This window comes from Macaca mulatta, chromosome X, assembly GCF_049350105.2.
Source record: "Macaca mulatta isolate MMU2019108-1 chromosome X, T2T-MMU8v2.0, whole genome shotgun sequence".
Classification (NCBI taxonomy): domain Eukaryota; kingdom Metazoa; phylum Chordata; class Mammalia; order Primates; family Cercopithecidae; genus Macaca; species Macaca mulatta.
In genome coordinates, this window is record NC_133426.1 from 1,472,383 (window position 1) to 1,491,482 (window position 19,100).

A 19,100-nucleotide genomic window follows, 5' to 3' on the forward strand; every position below is an offset into this window, starting at 1 on the left:
AGTATTTGTATAATATATAAGTATAATAAATATACATTGATATAAACTCATTAGTATAAACATATATACTAATATAAACTCATTAGTATTTATATCATATATATTAATATAATAAATACACATTGGTATAAATTCATTAATATAAACTCATATATATTAGTATAAACTCGTACATACTAGTGTAAACTTAGTATCTGTATATTAGTATAATAATATATATAATTATAAACTCAGTATAAACATATATACTTGTATAAACTCATTAGTATTTGTATAATATATATTAATATAATAAATACATATTGGTATCAATTCATTAGTATAAACTCAGTATTTGTATATTAGTATAAATATATATTATAAACTCATTAGCATAAACATATATACTAGTATAAACTCAGTATTTGTATAATATATATTAATATAAATACACATTGGTATAAATTCATTGGTATAAACTCATATACTAGTATAAACTCAGTATCTGCATATTAGTATAATAAATATATATTATAAACTCATTAGTATAAACATATATACTAGTATAAACTCATTAGAATTTGTATTCTGTATTAATATATTAATATAAACCCCTATATATACTGGTATAAACTCAGTACTTTTATAATATATATTAATATAATATGTTAGTATAAACTCATCAGTATAAAGTCATATACAAACATTTACAGTAGTATATGTTTACTATACTAACCGTGTAAATTAGTATAGTAAACATACACTAGTATAAACTCATGGCTATCTGTTAACCAGGAAGGTACAGAGTTGATGTTTGGAACCAGCTGGAGATTGTCTTCCATGGTGGGGTATAACCCAGTACTATCCTTAGTTATTTTGTTTTTAGTTTTATTTTACTCTGTGGCCCAGATGGTTTAAGTCTTGCCGTTGGTTGGTCTTGGGCAGATCCTCCAGGCTGGCTACGGCGTTATGACCTGTCAAGTGTCCCTCATTTTGAGTTGTTCTGATGTTTTTTCACGGTTAGAGGGAGGCGTTGCATTTTTGGAAGTCCTCTGCTTGCCAGGATGCCAATGTAAGGCAAGGTCACCATGACGTCTACACATCTTGATGTCTTGTTACCGGTGATGTTCATCTTGATGGTGAAGGTGGTATGTGATGGAAATAGTCAATGGGTTGGGGGGTATAGACCTGAAGACTGTGCAAGTGTCCTGTTTCTTTTTCTTTTCTTTTTCTTTCTTTCTTTTTTTTTTTTTTGAAAAGGAGTCTTGCTCTATCTCCCAGGCTGGAGTACAATGAGACAGTCTCGGCTCCCTGCAACCTCCACCTCCCTGGTTCAAGCAATTCTCCTACCTCAGCCTCCCAAGTAGCTGGGACTACAGGCCTACGCCACCACACCCGGCTAATTTTTGTATTTTTAGTAGAGACGGGGTTTCAGCATGTTGGCCAGGCTGGTCTCGAACTCCCGACCTCAGGTGATCCGCCCACCTCGGCCTCCCAAAGTGCTGGGATTACAGGCGTGAGCCACCATGCCTGGCCTTCTCCTTTTCTTTTCTCTTTCTCTTCTCTTTCTTTCTCTGTTTCTCTTTCTCTCTCTTTCTCTCTCTTTCTCCCCCCTCCTTCACCCTCTCCCCTTCCCCCACCCTCTCCCCCTCCCCCTTTCCTCCCTCTGTCTCCGCCTCCCCTCTCATCATTTGCATGATGTTTCTGGCTGCTGGTTTTTGTTTTGTTGTTGTTGTTACTGTTTGTTTGTTTTTTGAGACAGGGTCTCCCTCTGTCACCCAGGCTGGAGTGCAGTGGCACAGTCATAGCTCACTGCAGCCTCTACCTCCCAGGCTCAACCAATCCTCCTGCTTCAGCCTCCTGAGTCGCTGGGACTGCAGGTGCATGTCCACAAGGCCTGCTCATTTTTTTTAGTTTTTTAGTTTTTAGTAGAGATGGGGTCTCGCTTTGTTGCCCAGGCTGGTAGAGTTCTCGTTTTACATATGGTTGGAGTGACGGAATGCTGGGCATGAATACATCAAGATTCACGGCTTGCCTCTCTCAGACCAGGAGCAGCAAATGCTGATGGAACATGAAGACAGTTCCAAGGCACAGGGTGGCGTTTTCTCGACTGGGAGTTTTGCTGCGTTTTGCAAAGGAGCATGTCCCAAGTATTGGAACGACTCCATGTGCAGAGAAGGAGGTGGGACCTGGTTCTTCAGCCTCCATGGTGCCTTTGGCAGCAGAGACCTGGAGACTGTTCACTTACGAAGGATGCAGGGGACAGATTCAGGGCCGGGTGAGCACCTCCGTTTAGGGTTTAGCGGGTGGACGGCAGCTCTGTGATTTTTCAGCCTTCCCATCATTGTTGCAGAAAGAGCCGTCTCCTTGCAGGGAGATTCTCTTGTTTCGGTCAGAGAGACACATGTTTCCCCAACCTCCCCACACCCTGCATACTTCATCCTGTGTCGTGTCTTTGGAGCTGTGTCTCCCTCATCAGCCCTCGCCGATGGGGTGGCTGGTAGGATCCAGCCTTTCCCACCTGTATTTGGGCCTGGGGGGGAAAGACAATGGAGATGGGAACTGGGTGTGGCTGTTTCTTAACCACCAAAAAGGTCCATAGAAAGTTTATATACTTGGCCGGGCGCGGTGGCTCACGCCTGCAATCCCAGCACTTTGGGAGGCCGAGGCAGATGACAAGGTCAGGTGATCAAGACCATCCTAGCCAACATGGTGAAACCCTGTCTCTACTGAAAACACAAAAATTAGCAGGGTGTGGCGGTGGCGCCTGTAATCCTAGCTACTCAGGAGGCTGAGGCAGGAGAATCGCTTGAACCCAGGAGACAGAGGTTGCAGTGAGTCGAGATTGCGCCACTGCACTCCAGCCTGGGCGTCAGAGCGAGACTCCATCTCAAAAAAAAGAAAAAACAACAACAAAAGTTTATATACTTAATCCCAGCACTTTGGGAGGCCAAGGCAAGTGGATCACCTGAGTTTGGGAGTTTGAGACCAGCCTGACCAACATGGAGAAACCCTGTCTCTACTAAAAATACAAAATTAGCCGGGCGTGGTGGCCCATGCCTGTAACCCCAGCTACTCGAGACGCTGAGGCAGGAGAATCGTTTGAACCTGGGAGGCAGAGGTTGTGGTGAGCCGAGATTGTGCCATTACACTCCAGCCTGGGTGACAGAGGGAGACTCCATCTCAAAAAAAAAAAAAAAAAAGTTTGTATACTTTATCCAGTCTATAATTGACGGGCATTTGGTTGGTTCCCAGTGCTTGCTATTGTAAATAGTGCTGCAATAAACATACGTGTGCATGTGTCTAGAAAGAAAATGTGGCACGTAGACACCATGGAATACTATGCAGCCATGAAAAAGAATGGGATCGGCCAGGCGTGGTAGCTCACACTTGTCATCTCAGCACTTTGGGAGGCCGAGGCAGGCAGATCACCTTAGGTCAGGAGTTTAAGACCAGCCTGGCCAACATGGTGAAATCCTATCTCTACTAAAAATACAAAAAAAAAAAAAAGAAAAAAAAAATTAGCTGGGTGTCATGGTGGACACCAGTAATCCAAGCTACTCAGGAGGCTGAGGCAGGAGAATTGCTTGAACCTGGGAGGGGGAGGTTGCAGTGAGCTGAGATCTCACCACTGCACTGCAGCCTGGGCAACAAGAGCGAAACTCTGTCTTAAAAAAATATAAAAAAGAATGAGTTCCTGACCTTCGCAGGGACATGGATGAAGCTGGAAACCATCATTCTCAGTAAACGAACACAGGAACAGAAAACCAAACACCACATGTTCTCACTCCTAAGTGGGAGCTGGACAATGAGAACACGTGGACACAGGGAGGGGAAGGTCACACACCAGGGCCAGTCAGGGGCTGGGGGGTAAGGGGAGGGAGAGCGTGAGAACACATACCTAATGCATCCGGGACTTACAATCTAGATGACGGGTTGATGGGTGCAGCAAACCACCATGGCACGTGTATACCTATGTAACAAACCTGCACGTTCTTCACATGTATCCCAGAACTTATCCCAGCTCTTGGGAAGGGTGAGGTGGGCAGGCCACGAGGTCAGGAGATCGAGACCATCCTGACCAACACGGTGAAACCCCGTCTCTACTAAAATAACAAGAAATACAAAAATGAGCCGGACGTGGTGGTGCACACCTGTAGTCCCAGCTACTTGGGAGGCTGAGGCAGGAGAATCGCTTGAACCCGGGAGGTGAAGGTTGCAGTGAGCTGAGATGCACCATTGCACTCCAGCCTGGCGAGGAGTCTCAAAAAAAAAAAGCAAGACTCCGTCTCAAAAAAAAAAAAAGTTTATATACTTAACCATGTGCCGTTTGCCTTATACTTTGAACCCTTCCAGGAGCCGGGTGCCCCAAAGATCTTTAACTGAATCCCAGACTCATCTATTAGAAGTTCCTCTGCATCTTACTTGAATTTAAAGCTCACTTCATTTATTTTCTATAATTCCCTTCTTTGGGGATTTGTGCGTAGTGTCTAAGTCAGCTGTTTTATTCTTAACAAAAGCTGTGTGATTGCTTTGTAAGATACTTGTAATTCAGGAGTATCTATTATCTATTTATCCATATAGATCTTCATAATTATCTATCTTCATTTATATCTACCTATTATCTATCTATCTATCTATCTATCTATCTATCCTATCATCTATCCATCTATAATCTGTGTATATCTATCTATCTATCTATCTATCTATCTATCTATCTATCTATCTATCTATGTAATCTATCATCTATCCATCATCTGTGTATCTCTCTCTCTATCCATCTATCTAATCTATCACCTATCCATCTATCATCTGTGTATCTCTGTCTACCTATTTATCTACCTATCACGTATCATTATCTATTCATATATTATCTATCATTTACCTCATCTATCTACCTACCTACCTACCTATCTAATCTATCATCTATCCATCTATCATCTGTGTATTTCTACCTATTTATCTATCTACCTATCACGTATCATTATCTATTCATATATTATCTATCATTTACCTCCTCTATCTATCTATCTAACTAGCTACCTATATAATCTATCATCTATCCATCTATCATCTGTGTATCTCTGATCATGTATCATTATCTATTCATATATTATCTATCATTTACCTCATCTATCTACCTACGTACCTACCTACCTATCTAATCTATCATCTATCCATCTATCATCTGTGTATCTCTACCTATTTATCTATCTACCTATCACGTATCATTATCTATTCATATATTATCTATCATTTACCTCCTCTATCTATCTATCTAACTAGCTACCTATATAATCTATCATCTATCCATCTATCACCTGTGTATCTCTGATCATGTATCATTATCTATTCATATATTATCTATCATTTACCTCATCTATCTATCTACCTACCTACCTATCTACCTACCTATGTATCTAATCTATCATCTATTCACCTATCATCTGTATATCTCTATGTATTTATGTATCTATCTACCTATCATTATTAACATATTATCTATCATTTACCTCATCTGTCCATCCATCTATCTATTTATTTATAGATCTATCTACCCATCACTTATCACCTATCCATATTCATCTATCATCTGTTCATGTATTATTTCTACTTATTTTGCAATTTACCTAACTATTTATCATCTATCTTATGTACCTATCATTCTATCATCTATCTATTGATCAATTATATAGCAATCTATCATCTCTATCATCTACCTATCATCTATCTCTCTCCATCATCTATCTGTATCTACTCTACCTACCTACCTACATACCTACCTACCTACCTACCTACCTATCATCTACCTATCTCTATCTATTCTCTATCAATTTATCTCCCTTTTCCTCCTCCCTTTCTTTTTCCTCCATCCTCTGCATCGGGCTTCCCAGGAATCCAGCTGGAATCTGAATTTCAAGGATGCTTGAAACGATGCCTGGGATCTCAGCATCGATATCCTACATCTGACTTCAAAGCTTCTAGAAAGACAGTCTTACCCAACCATGTACTCCTTAACAGCTGGGTGTTAATAAAAGAGGAAAGCCAAGTTTTGTAAGATTTCAAGCTGTCAGGCTGTTCTCAACCACCGCTCCGTTCAGCTCCTAGAACAGAATCAGGCTCAAAGAAGGTGCGTGACAAGCATATGCAGCACCAATAAATGGTCAACATCTCCTTCACTTTTCTTCAAGATGCCCCAGACGTGGGAGTGTTTCCTTCCTGGGGAAGTGGCCTGTGTCATCAAATCTAAAATTTCCTCTTGCGTCTCCTGTTCTCTGGGTTATAATTACATCATTTGCCAGAGATTTTCTTCAAGCGTGATGGCCAGTGTTGCTGCCTCGTGACTTAACTTCCTCTTCTTGGTCCTGGTTCAGAGCTAGAGGTAAGGTAGCTGCCCTGTGAGAATTCTGAACATACTTGGTTCAGAATAAAATCAGTAATCAGCATGGTGATTATGAGTCTGATCGATGTTTGTGTCTGTCCTTTGGCCTCTCAGCTCCTTACGTGAAAGCTGTAACTTGTCTGTGATAAACAGCACGGAAATGTCAGATCCTTGACCCAGGGAGAAAGACAGAGAATAAAATCAAGCCACTAATATGTTTCATATTCAGAGAAGCATTCAAAGGTTGATGAGAAATAAATGTTTATTTAAAAGATGACTTTTCTTTTTCTTTTTTTTTTCTTTTTTTTTTTTGAGATGGAGTCTCACTATGTCGCCTGGGCTGGAGTGCGGTGGTGCGATCTCAGTTCACTGCAAGCTCTGCCTCCCGGGTTCACGCCATTCTCCTGCCTCAGCCTCCCAAGTAGCTGGGATTACAGGTGCCCACCACCATGCCCGGCTAGTTTTTTGTATTTTTAGTAGAGACGGGGTTTCACTGCGTTACCCAGGGTGGTCTCGATCTCCTGACCTCATGATCCATCCGCCTCGGCCTCCCAAAGTGCTGGGATGACAGGCGTGAGCCACCGTGCCCGGCCAAAAGATGATTTTTCTTTAACTGTTCTCTGGTGAGTTGTGAAACCAATTGTGTATATTGTTTCTGTATTTCTCCTTAAATAATTTTCAAAATAAGCAGAACTTGGAAAGATCACAATGAACATCAATGGTGTGTATTTCGAGCCTCTAGCGTTCATCAATTCTGAGACGTTTTCTACATTGATTTATTGATTGATACCCAGGAGGTCAAACAGTATAAATAAATGGTCATTATTAGTCCTTAAAATATACCTTGGCCGGGCACGGTGGCTCACACCTGTAATCGCAGCACTTTGGGAGGCCGAGGAGGGTGGATCACGAGGTCGGGAGATCGAGACCATCCTGGCTAACACGGTGAAACCCCATCTCTACCAAAAATACAAAAAATTAGCCGGGCGTGGCGGTGGCTAATTTTTTGAGATGGAGTCTTGCCGTGTCACCCAGGCCGGAGTGCAGTGCTGTGATCTCGGCTCACCGCAACCTCTGCCTCTTGGGTGCAAGCGATTCTCCTGCCTCAGCCTCCCGAGTAGCTGGGATTACAGGTGCCCACCACCATGGCCGGCTAATTTTTTTTTTTTTGTATTTTTAGTAGAGATGTTGTTTCACCATGTTGGTTAGGCTGGTCTCAAACTCCTGCCCTCAGGTGATCCACCCGCCTCGGCCTCCCAAAGTGCTGGGATGACCGGTGTGGGCCCCTGCACCCAGCTGGTGGTTGTCTTTCCTTGGCCAGTGTGTCTATGTAATTGAGCTTGGGTTGGGGGCAACTATGCGTTTAATCCAGGTCGGTCAATTATATGGTTTACGCTTTAGGGTCTTCCTTTGCGGAGAGTGTTATAGGAATGGATGCCATGTGGGTGGCTGGGATGTGGTAGACATTCTCTGCAATAATGCTGGCAAAATGCTCTTTCCTCCTAAGAGAAAAAGACTCTCTTCAGTCCAGGTAGATGCCCGTGAGAACAGTCATCAGTCGGGAAAGAAAAACATAGCCGTCTCCAACGCACACCGCAACTGAGCTGCTGATAGATTTATCTCTTCAGTTGTGTGTGTCTGTGCCTGTGCGTATGTATTACAAGATCCAGACTGAAGGCCTGAGACCCGGGAGAGCTGAGGGTGTGAGTTCCAGTCTGAGTCTGAAGGCCTGAGACCCAGGAGAGCCGAGGGTGTGAGTTCCAGTCTGAGTCTGAAGGCCGGAGACCTGGGAGAGCTGAGGGTGTGAGTTCTAGTCTGAGTCTGAAGGCCTGAGACCCGGGAGAGCCGAGGGTGTGGGTTCCAGTGTGAGTCTGAAGGCCTGAGACCCAGGAGAGGCAAGGGTGTGAGTTCCATTGTGAGTCTGAAGGCCGGAGACCTGGGAGAGCTGAGGGTGTGAGTTCTAGTCTGAGTCTGAAGGCCTGAGACCCGGGAGAGCCGAGGGTGTGGGTTCCAGTGTGAGTCTGAAGGCCTGAGACCCAGGAGAGGCAAGGGTGTGAGTTCCATTGTGAGTCTGAAGGCCTGAGACCTGGGAGAGCCGAGGGTGTGAGTTCTAGTCTGAGTCTGAAGGCCTGAGACCCAGGAGAGCTGAGGGTGTGGGTTCCAGTGTGAGTCTGAAGGCCTGAGACCCGGGAGAGCCGAGGGTGTGGGTTCCAGTGTGAGTCTGAAGGCCTGAGACCCAGGAGAGCCGAGGGTGTGGGTTCCAGTGTGAGTCTGAAGGCCTGAGACCCGGGAGAGCCGAGGGTGTGGGTTCTAGTCTGAGTCTGAAGGCCTGAGACCCGGGAGAGCCGAGGGTGTGAGTCCCAGTCTGAGTCTGAAGGCCTGAGACCCGGGAGAGCTGAGGGTGTGAGTTCCAGTCTGAGTCTGAAGGCCTGAGACCCGGGAGAGCTGAGGGTGTGAGTTCCAGTCTGAGTCTGAAGGCCTGAGACCCGGGAGAGCTGAGGGTGTGAGTTCCAGTCTGAGTCTGAAGGCCTGAGACCCGGGAGAGCCGAGGGTGTGGCTTCCAGTGTGAGTCTGAAGGCCTGAGACCCAGGAGAGCTGAGGGTGTGAGTTCCAGTCTGAGTCTGAAGCCCTGAGACCCGGGAGAGCCGAGGGTGTGAGTTCCAGTCTGAGTCTGAAGGCCTGAGACCCGGGAGAGCTGAGGGTGTGAGTTCCAGTCTGAGTCTGAAGGCCTGAGACCCAGGACAGCTGAGGGTGTGAGTTCCAGTCTGAGTCTGAAGGCCTGAGACCCGGGAGAGCCGAGGGTGTGAGTTCCAGTCTGAGTCTGAAGGCCTGAGACCCGGGAGAGCCGAGGGTGTGAGTTCCAGTCTGAGTCTGAAGGCCTGAGACCCGGGAGAGCCGAGGGTGTGGGTTCCAGTGTGAATCTGAAGGCCTGAGACCCGGGAGAGCCGAGGGTGTGAGTTCCAGTCTGAGTCTGAAGGCCTGAGACCTGGGAGAGCTGAGGGTATGAGTTCTAGTCTGAGTCTGAAGGCCTGAGACCCAGGAGAGCTGATGTGTGAGTTCTAGTCTGAGCCTGAAGGCCTGAGACCCGGGAGAGCCGAGGGTGTGAAGGCCTGAGACCCAGGAGAGCTGAGGGTGCGAGTTCCAGTCTGAGTCTGAAGGCCTGAGACCCAGGAGAGCTGATGTGTGAGTTCCAGTCTAAGTCTGAAGGCCTGAGACCCAGGAGAGCTGAGGGTGCGAGTTCCAGTCTGAGTCTGAAGACCTGAGACCCAGGAGAGCCGAGGGTGCGAGTTCCAGTGTGAGTCTGAAGGCCTGAGACCCGGGAGAGCTGAGGGTGTGGGTTCCAGTGTGAGTCTGAAGGCCTGAGACCCGGGAGAGCTGAGGGTGTGAGTTCTAGTCTGAGTCTGAAGGCCTGAGACCCAGGAGAGCTGGTGTGTGAGTTCCAGTCTGAGTCTGAAGGCCTGAGACCCGGGAGAGCCGAGGGTGTGGGTTCCAGTGTGAGTCTGAAGGCCTGAGACCCGGGAGAGCCGAGGGTGTGAGTTCCAGTCTGAGTCTGAAGGCCTGAGACCCAGGAGAGGCAAGGGTGTGAGTTCCAGTGTGAGTCTGAAGGCCTGAGACCTGGGAGAGCCGAGGGTGTGAGTTCCAGTGTGAGTCTGAAGGCCTGAGACCCGGGAGAGCCGAGGGTGTGGCTTCCAGTGTGAGTCTGAAGGCCTGAGACCCAGGAGAGCTGAGGGTGTGGGTTCCAGTCTGAGTCTGAAGGCCTGAGACCCGGGAGAGCCGAGGGTGTGAGTTCCAGTCTGAGTCTGAAGGCCTGAGACCCGGGAGAGCCGAGGGTGTGAGTCCCAGTGTGAGTCTAAAGACCTGAGACCCGGGAGAGCCGAGGGTGTGAGTTCCAGTCTGAGTCTGAAGGCCTGAGACCCAGGAGAGCTGAGGGTGTGGGTTCCAGTGTGAGTCTGAAGGCCTGAGACCCAGGAGAGGTGGTGTGTGAGTTCCAGTGTGAGTCTGAAGGCCTGAGACCCGGGAGAGCTGAGGGTGTGAGTTCCAGTCTGAGTCTGAAGGCCTGAGACCCAGGAGAGCTGAGGGTGTGGGTTCCAGTGTGAGTCTGAAGGCCTGAGACCCAGGAGAGGTGGTGTGTGAGTTCCAGTGTGAGTCTGAAGGCCTGAGACCTGGGAGAGCTGAGGGTGTGGGTTCCAGTGTGAGTCTGAAGGCCTGAGACCCGGGAGAGCCGAGGGTGTGAGTTCCAGTCTGTGAAGACCTGAGACCCAGGAGAGCTGAGGGTGTGAGTTCCAGTGTGAGTCTGAAGGCCTGAGACCCGGGAGAGCCGAGGGTGTGAGTTCCAGTCTGAGTCTGAAGGCCCGAGACCCGGGAGAGCTGAGGGTGTGAGTTCTAGTCTGAGTCTGAAGGCCTGAGACCCAGGAGAGCCGAGGGTGTGAGTTCCAGTGTGAGTCTGAAGGCCTGAGACCCGGGAGAGCCGAGGGTGTGAGTTCCAGTGTGAGTCTGAAGGCCTGAGACCCGGGAGAGCCGAGGGTGTGGGTTCCAGTGTGAGTCTGAAGGCCTGAGACCCGGGAGAGCCGAGGGTGTGGGTTCCAGTGTGAGTCTGAAGGCCTGAGACCCGGGAGAGCCGAGGGTGTGGGTTCCAGTGTGAGTCTGAAGGCCTGAGACCCGGGAGAGCCGAGGGTGTGGGTTCTAGTCTGAGTCTGAAGGCCTGAGACCCGGGAGAGCCGAGGGTGTGGCTTCCAGTGTGAGTCTGAAGGCCTGAGACCCGGGAGAGCCGAGGGTGTGGGTTCTAGTCTGAGTCTGAAGACCTGAGACCCGGGAGAGCCGAGGGTGTGAGTTCCAGTCTGAGTCTGAAGGCCTGAGACCCGGGAGAGCTGAGGGTGTGAGTTCCAGTCTGAGTCTGAAGGCCTGAGACCCGGGAGAGCTGAGGGTGTGAGTTCCAGTGTGAGTCTGAAACCCTGAGACCCAGGAGAGCCGAGGGTGTGAGTTCCAGTATGAGTCTGAAGACCTGAGACCCAGGAGAGCTGAGAGTATGATTTCTAGTCTGACTCTAAAGGCCTGGGTCTGGAACTCACACTTTCTGCTTTGTGTGAGAATTTACAAGGATTGTCAAAGCTGCTGAGGCCGTTAAACATTTCATTCTCTCTCTCTCTCTTTTCTTTTTTTAAAATCATACCGCAGCCATTCTTTTTTCCCTACGGGATTTATGTTTCCAAACCACTGAGAGGCAATAAATTGTCATCAACCATAAATTGTGCCTATTGCAAAGTGAAGTTTTATGTTGCTTTAGCCTGCAAAAAGCATGAGGATTCTTAAGTAAAATATCAACAATGCATTCATTATAATGATTTTGTGGTGAAACTGAAGCTTATATGTCAGAGAACACATGCTTATTTTTATTTACTTTGTTTTTTGAAAGTCAAAATTTGCCTTTATTTAAAAGTTTTTCTCTTTTTAAATTTTTTTTTTGAGGTACAAGGGACTGTGTGAAAGTTTGTCATGGGATTTTGTCGTACAGATTATTTCTTCACCCCAGTATTAAGCCCAGTACCCAATAGTTGTCTTTTCTGCTCATCTCCCTTCTCCCACCCTCCACCTTCAAGTAGACCCTGCTTTCATTCTTTGTGTGAATAAGTTCTCATCATTTGCCTCCCATTTCTAAGTGAGAACATATGGTATTTGGTTTTCTGCTCTTAACATTAATTTGCTTAGGATAATGGCCTCCAGCTCCAACCATGTTCCTGCAAAGGACATGATCTCATCCTTTTTCATGGCTGCATAGTATTCCATGGTGTCTATGTGCCACATTTTCTTTATCCACTCTGTCATTGATGGGCATTTAGGTGTATTCCATGTCTTTGCTACGGTGAATAGTGCCACAGTGAACTTATGCATGTACCTGTCTTTTTTTTGGTTTTTTTTTTGTTTTTTTTTTTAAGATGGAGTCCGTCTCTATTGCCAGGCTGGAGTACAGTGGCGTGATCTCGGCTCACTGCAACCTCCACCTCCTGGGTTCAAGCGATTCTTCTGCCTCTGCCTCCTGAGTAGCTGGGATTTCAGGCGCCCGCCACCACGCCTGGCTAATTTTTGTATTTGTAGTAGAGATGGGGTTTTACCATGTTGTCCAGATGGTCTTGAACTCCTGACCTTGTGATCCACCCGGCTCAGCATCCCAAAGTGCTCATATTACAGGCATGAGCCACTGCACCTGGCCTCGCACATGTCTTTATAGTAGAATGATTTATATTCCTCTGGGTATAGACCCAGTCATGGGATGGCTGGGTCAAAGGGTCGTTCTGCTTTTCAAAATGCTTAGGTTTTAAAAATTTGACTCTCTCCATTCATCGTGATGAAATCTGCAAATGTGTCCTTAAAATAAGTAATACATAGGCAGGGCGCGGTGGCTCACACCTGTAATCCCAGCACTTTGGGAGGCCAAGGCGGGCAGATCAGGAGGTCAGGAGATCGAAACCGGCCTGGCCAAGATGGTGAAACCCCATCTCTCTAAAAATACAAAAATTAGCCAGGCGTGGTGGCGGGCGCCTGTAATCCCAGCTACTTGAGAGGCTGAGGCAGGAGAATCGCTTGAACCCAGGAGGTGGAGGTTGCAGTGAGCCGAGATCGTGCCACTGCACTCCAGCCTGGGGAGAGAGCAAGACGGCATCTCAATAATTATTATAATTAATAATAATAATAATATAAATAAATAAGTAAATAAGTAAAACCTACCTCCAGGCAATGGAATGATTTTCAGAGCTAAAGTGAAATGAGCTATCAAGCCATGAATAAGCATGCAGAAACCTTGAGTGCCTATTACTCAGGGAAAGAAGTCAATCTGAAAAGGCCACCTCCTGTAGCATTCCAACTCTATGACATTCTGGGAAATGCGGAATGATGGGGACAGTCAAAAGATCCCTGGTTTCCAGGGACCTCGAGTCTTTTATTGACTTCTCCTCAATGGGGCAATAGAGTTCTAACATTTGTAGAGATAGTTTCTTCAGTAAATTGGTTTTACGGCAGCCAGATGTTAGCTACTGGTTGACTTGGGCAACCATTAATTAATAATAACCTTCATCTATTTTATTTATGTATATATATGCACATATACAAACCCATATAGTGGATGGAGTATGTGGTAGATGTGTTAGATGGTGTCTGTGTATCCATCTCTCTTTCTCCATGTACGTCTATGTGTGTGTGTATAGATAGATGGTAGGTAGGTAGGTAGGTAGATAGATAGATAGATAGATAGATGGATGGATATGGTAGGTGATAGGTAGATAATAGATGGATGAATAGATAGATACATACATACATACATAGATGGACTTATAGATGGATGATAGATACATAGATGAATAGATAGATAATAGATGGATAGAGAGATGATAATAGGTAGATAGATAGATACATAGATACATAGATAGATGGATAGATATGGGTGGGTAGGTGATAGGTAGATAATAGATGGATGAATAGATAGATACATACATACATAGATAGATGGACTTATAGATGGATGATAGATACATAGATGAATAGATAGATAATAGATGGATAGACAGATGATAATAGGTAGATAGATAGATACATAGATACATAGATAGATGGATAGATATGGGTGGGTAGGTGATAGGTAGATAATAGATGGATGAATAGATAGATACATACATACATAGATAGATTGACTTATAGATGGATGATAGATACATAGATGAAGAGATAGATAATAGATGGATAGACAGATGATAATAGGTAGATAGATAGATACATAGATACATAGATAGATGGATAGATATGGGTGGGTAGGTGATAGGTAGATAATAGATGGATGAATAGATAGATACATACATACATAGATGGACTTATAGATGGATGATAGATACATACATAGATGAATAGATGATAGATGGATAGATAGATGATAACAGGTAGGTAGGTAGGTAGATAGATAGATACATACATACATAGATATGGATGGGTAGATGATAGACAATAAATGGTGAATAGATACATACATAGATGGACTTACAGATGGATGATACATAGATGAATAGATAGATGGATACATGATAGGTAGATAGATGGATAGACAGATGGATAGGTAGATATAGGTGGGTAGATGATAGGTAGATACTAGATGGATGAATAAACAGATACATACATACATAGATGGACTTATAGATGGATGATAGATACATGCATAGATAAATAGATGATAGATGGATACATAGATGATGGTAGGTAGATACATAGATACATACATGCATACATACATACATAGACAGCTTTAGATACATGATAGATAGATGACATGTCTATGTTTCTATGTATCTATCTATTCATTCATCCATCCAACCATCCATCCATCCATCCATCTGCACACATAGGTAGTCATGCACCACATAATAACATTTCAGTCCATGATGGACCACATACACAATGGTAGTCCCATAACATCATAATACTGTAGTTTTACTGTACCCTGTTCTATGTTCAGGTATGTTTAGATACATAAATACTTATTGTTGTGTTACAATTGCCTACAGTATTCAATACAGTCACATGCTGCCCAGGTTTGTAGCCTAGGAACAATAGGCCACGTTGTGTAGCCTAGGTGTAGAGTAGGCTGTACTATCTAGGTTTGTGTAAGTACACTCTGTGATGCACACACAAGAATGAAATCATGTCATCATGCATTTCATAGAATCTATCCATGTTGTTAAGTGACCCATGACGTGTCTGTAATGACTGTATATGGTAGATGAGGTATCTATACCTATCTATCTATCTATCTATCTATCTATCTATCTATCACCATCGATCTATCCCATCCATCTATTCATCCATCCTTCCATCCATCCATCGATCCATCCATTCAACCATCCATGCACTCATGTATCCATCCACTCATCTACCCACATTGTCTCTCTGTCTATCCGTATCTATCTTTGCAATCTCATCCATCTATCTATCTACCTACCTTGACTATCTATCTATGTACCTATCCATCCATCAGTTCATCAGTTTATCCATCCATCCATCCATCAGTCCATTTACCCATCTACTCACTCTGCTGTCGATTCATGTATTTATCTGTCCATCCATCCATCCATCCATCCATCCATCCATCCATTTATTCATCCACCCACCTTGTCTAGCTATGCAATCTCATCCATCTATCTACCCCTCTATCTACCTACCTTGACTATCTATTTATCTATGTATCCATCCATCCATCCAACCATCCATTTATCCATCTACTCACCCTGCTATCTGTCTATTGATGTATGTATGTATGTATATCATCTATCTCATCTATCCATCTGCCCACCCATCCAACCAACCAACCATCCATCCATCCATCCATCCACCCACTCTATCTCTCCATCTCTCTCTATCCAATCTCATCTGTCAGTTCATCTACCTACCCTAACTGCCTATCTATGTGTCTATCTATATATCTATGTATCTCTGTATGTATGTAAGTATGTATGTGCCTAACTGTCCATCCATCCATCTATCCATCCATCCATCCATCCATCTACCCACTGTATCTCTCCATCTCTCTCTATCCAATCTCATCTATCAGTTCATCTACCTACCCTAACTGCCTATCTATCTATGTGTCTATCTATATATCTATGTATCTCTGTATGTATGTAAGTATGTATGTGCCTAAGTGTCTATCCATCCATCCATCCATCCATCCATCTATCCATCTACTCTATCTCTCCATCTCTCTATCCAATCTCATCTATCCATTCATCTACCTACCCTAACTGCCTATCTATGTATCTGTCTATATATTATGTATCTCTGTATATATGTAAGTATGTATGTGCCTATCTGTCCGTCCGTCCGTCCATCCATCCATCCATCCATCCATCCATCCATCCATCCATCCATCCATTTATCCATCCACTTACCTTGCCTGCCTCTCTCTCTTTCTCTCTCTCTCTGATAGATAAAAGTTAGAATGAATTAATGATTTTCCAAGTAACCAGCAGCTGAAATCTGGCTGCTATGTGACTGACTCACTGAAGAAAGTATCTCTAAGTCAGAATATTAGAACTCTGTTGTTCCAAGCATTTAATGAAAGAAGAGATATTTCTGAAGTTAATTTATTTTTGACCAGAGGTGATTTTTTGAGGACTTTTAAATGGAAGAGCGTTTGAATATATTTCAGAGATCAATACATTGTTGTACGCCTTTTCCATAAATTAGAAGAGAATAAAGTCACGGATTGTGGGGTGCAGAATCGTGCTCCCCCTACCCCTCGAAAGATAGTCTGCATCTTCATCCCTGGAACCTGCAAGTACGTGACGTGGCAAAGACGAATGAAGGTGGCCGATGGCATTCAGGTTTCTAATTAGGCAATCTTAAAATACATTATCCTGATTCTCTGGGGTGAGGCTAATGTCATCCCAGGCGTCATGATCAGTGGAAGAGGGAGGCAAGGGAGACAGACCGAGAGGGACTGCAGAGTGAGAAAAGAGCGGATGGGTGGTGGCTGGCTTTGCTGATGGAGGAAGGCACCATAAGCTCTTCTAGAAATGGAGCTGGCAAGATTCTCCCCTGGAGTCTTGAGGGCAGCGCATCCCTGCTGACACCCCAGTTTCAGTCCACTGAACTTTTCATCTCTCAAACTATAAGATACTACGTGTGTGTGTGTGTGTGTGTGTGTGTGTGTGTGTGTGTGTGTCTGTGGGGGGTGTGTGTGTGTGTATATTTATTTATTTATTTATTTATTTATTTAAGACCGAGTCTCAGTGTGATTCCCAGGCTGCCATGCAGTGGTGCAATCCCGGCTCATTGCAACCTCTGCTTCCCGGGTTCAAGCGATTCTCCTGCCCCAGCCTCTCGAGTTGCTAGGACTACAGGCACCCACCACCACCACCACGCCTGGCTGATTTTTGTATATGTATATATTTTTTAATAGTGACAGGGTTTCCGCATGTTGACCAGGCTGAGGTCGAACTCCTGACCTCAAGTGATCCGCCTGCCTCGGCCTCCCAAAGTGCTGGGGTTACAGGTATGAACCGCTGTGCCTGGCTGTCAAAGGTTTCTTATCGGACCTAAAAGGGTGCCTGGCTCTTACTTGATTATCTGCTGGATCTGGAAAGGAAGGAAGGAGGAAAAAAAAAAAAAAACGGCAGGGGAAACAGGATTCTTTAGAGAATGTGGATTCTTCCCGCAAGGGACAGCTTTGCAGGGCCATTTCAAGATACGGCAGAGAAACGTGGTTTGGGGGTGAAGTATTTTGATTTTCTTCCTTGTCATGTCAGAGTCAGATGGGAAATTACGTCACAATCTCCAGGGTTAAATCAAACCCCTCTGATGAGAATGTATTATAGTTTGTAGGGCATGACTCCCCGCGCAGACCCTTTACATAGGAATATGGGCAAGATTAAAAAAAAATCAGAGCTTTGTCCTCACACACGAGGGTTCAGTAGGATGTCGTGTTGGTGCCCCCGTCGCATGATGGACACATAGCAAGCCCAGCTGCTGTGAGTCCCGGCTGCCAATGGCTCCCGGCTGTCCCCTCTTCATTTGGAATTTCCCTGGGCTGGTGGATGCCATCTCAGCAGAGGTGCCTGGATGGTTAACTGATTTCTCATTAGAGGAGACAACCCGTGACTAATAGGACAGAACCGTAACTCAACCTTCTTCTCCAAACTGGGGCAGCCTGCGGGGCGGGGAGGGGCCGTTCCTTCTCCAGGTTTCCCCGGGAGATCAGGCAGGTGCACGTTGGGTATCACGTCTAGGGAAGTTGAGCTAAGGTCACTTAGGGATCCTGGAGGATCTGAAAGACAGGGTGCCTTCCTTCCAGCCAGGTCAGTCTGAGGGATGAGACACTTCCATTGTCTTCCAAGTATATGAATATCACAGGTGCGTGGGAAATGTACACATACTCCTTTTTTTTTTTTTTTTTTTTTGAGACAAAGTTTCGCTCTGTTGCCTAGACTGTAGTCCAGTGGCGGGACCTCGGCTCACCGCAACCTCTGTCTTCCGAGTTCAAACCATCTCCCGCCTCAGCCTCCTGAGTAGCTGGGATGACAGGTGCCCGCCACCGCGCCTGGCTAATTTTTTTGTACTTTTAGTAGAGATGACGTTTCACCATGTTGGCCAGGCTGCTTTCGAACTGCTGACCTCGGGTGATCCACCCACCTCAGCCTCCCAAACTGCTGGGATTACAGGTGTGAGCCACCGCGCCTGGCCCATGCAAGCATACTCTTTGCAGAGTCTTCCTGGGGACGTGGTAAATGATATTAGGCATATTATCTTCAAACAACAGGAAATCTTAAAAGCAGTCATGGGGGAAATCAAACATTGCATACAGAGGAGAAAGAATACAAATTCTAGGACAGGTGCGGTGGCTCACACCTGTAATACAAAGAAGGAAATCCACGTTACATACAGAGGAACAAGAATACGAATTCCAGGCTAAGCGCGGTGGCTCACACCTGTGATACAAAGAAGGAAATCCACATTACATACAGAGGAACAAGAATGTGAATTCCAGGACAGGTGCGGTGGCTCACACATGTGATACAAAGAAGGAAATCCACATTACATACAGAGGAACAAGAATGTGGATTCCAGTACAGGTACGGTGGCTCACACATGTGATACAAAGAAGGAAATCCACATTACATACAGAGGAACAAGAATGTGAATTCCAGGACAGGTGCGGTGGCTCACACCTGTGATACAAAGAAGGAAATCCACATTACATACAGAG